This window comes from Capsicum annuum, unplaced genomic scaffold, assembly GCF_002878395.1.
Source record: "Capsicum annuum cultivar UCD-10X-F1 unplaced genomic scaffold, UCD10Xv1.1 ctg82716, whole genome shotgun sequence".
Lineage (NCBI taxonomy): Eukaryota > Viridiplantae > Streptophyta > Magnoliopsida > Solanales > Solanaceae > Capsicum > Capsicum annuum.
Window position 1 is genome coordinate 70851 of NW_025893529.1, and position 3686 is coordinate 74536.

Genomic DNA, 3686 nt, shown 5'->3' on the forward strand with positions numbered 1-3686 from the left:
TATATGCAGAAGGAGCTAAATTAGAACATAAATATAATGTAAAGGCTGAGGCTTATTCTATTCTACAAGTAGCATTCATGTAGATAAAACATATAAGCGAAAAGTGATAACTCAAACTGATTCTTTACTTATGTAGAAAGTACTAATCAGGGAATAGAATTGTCCTTAAAATGTAATAGAATATGTTGAGCAGATATGAAAAATAATAAATAGCAAGTAGGTGTAGTATAACCATATTATGAGGGAGGGAAATCAACAGGCTGATCATCTGACTACTCTATCCATTAACAAAAGGGATTTCACAATTTCAAATTCCCAATAGTTATAGGTAATTGGCAGAAAAATCGTTAACAGTGACAAGTTACAATGACCATACATAAGAATGAGAAAAATAAGAGAATAAACAGGCTGAGTAGGCTACAATGTACAAAGTTGATCATGCATAAGATGATATTTACAATCATAAAACCCACAAAAACTAGAAATAAGATTCCTAGCCTAATTTATGCCATCCATCAAAAAGGAATCGCAACAAAAGGGAAGGGTCATGTGAGATACTGGCAGCTGAAACACCTAAAAGGAGAATTGCAGTCTAATTACTTGTGGGTCCGAGCATTCCACTATCTCCATCCCAGAAGTAACAACAACAATGGTTAGCATAAGGAAAGTATAACAACATAGGAGCTCAAAATAAAGATGAAAGGAAAGATGAAGAGCTTATTTTGATCTAGAATACCAATCAGGACCTGGAACCCTCAACATTGCACAAAAATAAGAACATCATCCCATCGATCGGAGAACACACCTGGAAGCAAAAAAATAGTCTGTTAATGGTAGAGAAAATAAAATTGAGAGTACAAAAGATGAGGAATAGACTACTTTTGAGATCTGATATGCATAATTGTAGCTTCATTCCATGGTACATTATTGATAATCCACAACAGATACATTATGATAAACAAGTTAAACATAGTGAAGGCCAATAATTTTTGGGTAGAGTAAGGTTTTGCGGTGATGAAGATGGGAAATGATATTAGGAAACCCTTGGATATATTTATATGTAATAACAATCGGGATAGGGACGGGTATTTATTTTCATTGGGTTGGGCCTTTAGCTTCTGTCATCTTTTTTAATAAGGATAGGTTGGTCCATATAGTGTAAAGACAATATTTTGTTTTGGTATTTATTAATAAAATCCTGAAATAAAATTTAAAAAGATAATATAAGAATAATAATGACGCAAGATAAATAAGCTAGGTCAAGTAAAAATACAAACCTAGAATAATGCTCTAAACATTGTAAGTAAATAAACAACCTGAAAAGATAATAACATAAAAAGATGCATAACTATTACTACAAAATTAGGGCCCATAAGCCAGTAAGTGCGAAAAGTTAAATAACCCAATGTGGGCCCAATAAGCTCAGAGGGTGCAGTAAAGAGAAGAAGTATAGAAATATACTAAACAACCACCTCTCGAAGATAATAATTGTGAACCCTTTCATAGCATAAATATATCATGAATAACCTCTTAATGATGGACTCAAATTGGAATTGATATCATCATCATCATTTTTGGAGTTAAACCAGAACTCATGTCATGAACAATGTCGGAATCAAACTGGTCCTAAAATTATTAATCAACGGATTTGAACTGGAACTAGTATCAACTACAAGTACCAATGTTGAATCATTATCATGTATATATCCTATTCGAACTCCAAAAACTTGCATTCAAAATATATAACACGCCTAGTAAGTCTAGTAGGAACTAATGATAGTCTTAGCCTAAGGTGGGCCGGAGGGCCCAGTCTTAATCTCTAAAATTCATTCTATGACAAATTCCAACCAAACAAATGTAAGGTATCTAATTTCACTACTAGATATTAATAAGACATGTTTTTGTCCTAAGATATTAATTTTACCCTAAGAATAAGTAATTAAGTCAACCATGCTAAATTTATGGTTTCTAAATTGACTAAGAGATCCATGTTACATTAGCAATACATCCAAGCCCTAATTTCCAACCCATATCTAGCATATAACAATAAATATACTTCAAATTAGAACAATTTTGGATGAAAGTAAACCTAGGCTACCTAGACGTAGAAAAATGCCAGGTAATATCCGCTAAATCATCGATTTTCTTTTAAAGAATCTTCTGAAAGATGCCACACAATAAAATGATAATATACTCAATAATATGAGAATAGTGAAATCTATATTGCATTTTTGTGCTTCGGCTCCACAATTACATAAAAATCTCTTATAGGGCTCGCTTACACAATTACTCTTTTGGAATTGTCAACACGTCCCACCATACCAAGGAATATGTACCCTCAGGATTAGGTAAATTCCAAGCTCCTTTGGTGCTAAAATCTACCCACTAATAATCTAGGGATTTTGAGAATTAATAGAGAATTTAACCATGAATTTGATAAAAATTTACCTAGAATTCAGAGAAGAAATTAGTAATCAAAGATCACGAACACCCCAAAATTGCCTATTATTTTTATCCAAAGTTTCCAACCTTTCTAGGGTTTTCCACTCTTGAACTTGTTTTAAAATAGGAGAAAAATATGGCAAATTGGGCATTTAATGGTTCCCAGGTTAAAACTGGTACTGGGATACTTTAGTGGTCAACGCTAAAGCACCTAGGTGCCAATAAAGTGGTTCCCGCCTATGCCAAGCTTGCCGCTAAAATGGACAAGATGGCGCTAAAATGGCATATGATTTAGTAGTCAGCTTGTGGCTTGCTAGGCTAGCCAGGCCATTAAATCTCCTTAAAGGTCACTAAAGAGGACTCAGCTAAAACACCCAGATGGCCGTTTTAACGGATGAACCATCTAAAGACTTTGAAAATTTTCCAAGTCTTCAACAACCCCCACAAAATTCATTCAAAATCCCTTACACATAAACAAACAATGCGACGCTATAAAATTTGAGTATCAATCATAATGGTGCAGTCCAAATATCCATCTATGTTCATTTAAACAAAAAGTAGGTCCAACAGCCAAGTGCAATTTTTCTTAATTACTGGCCAATAGCCTTAAATGAGACAAGAAGCCTTGGGACCCAGCCAAAGGATCCACCTAGCCTAAAATTGTTGCTCCAGAGTTGTTGGAACTATGAGAATTGGCATACAAGGTTTTTTTAATTAAAGATTTTGACTGGTAGCCAATTTAAAGAAGTGAATACTTCAAAATAAAAAATTGAATCTAAAAACTAAACGAATTGTCTAATAACTGAACTATAAGCTCCTATAAGTCAAAAATGACTTGGGGAAGCTATAGGGAAGCTATAAATGGCAAAAAATTATGGCAATATAGAAAATGTCTTGGAGGGTCATTACAATATCCTTTACTAAAAGATTTTTTATCTGCAAAAGTAAAAGGTTAGGATGTACCTGAAGCCTCAAATTGTGAGGATACTAGGCCCATATCTCGCTCTCAATCTCCTAAGTGGCCTCATTCACTAGGCAGTGTCTCTGCTAAACATTAGTTAGTAGAATCTCTGTAGAGTACAACTACCTAACATCTCTATCTTGTATGAAAATTAACTCCTCTTCAAAAGTCAACCTATCATCAAACTAAACTGAGTCCCACTGAAACACATATGACTCAAAGCGAATATACTTCCGCAACTTAGTAAAATGGAAAAAAGTATAGACAACAACAAAATCTATGG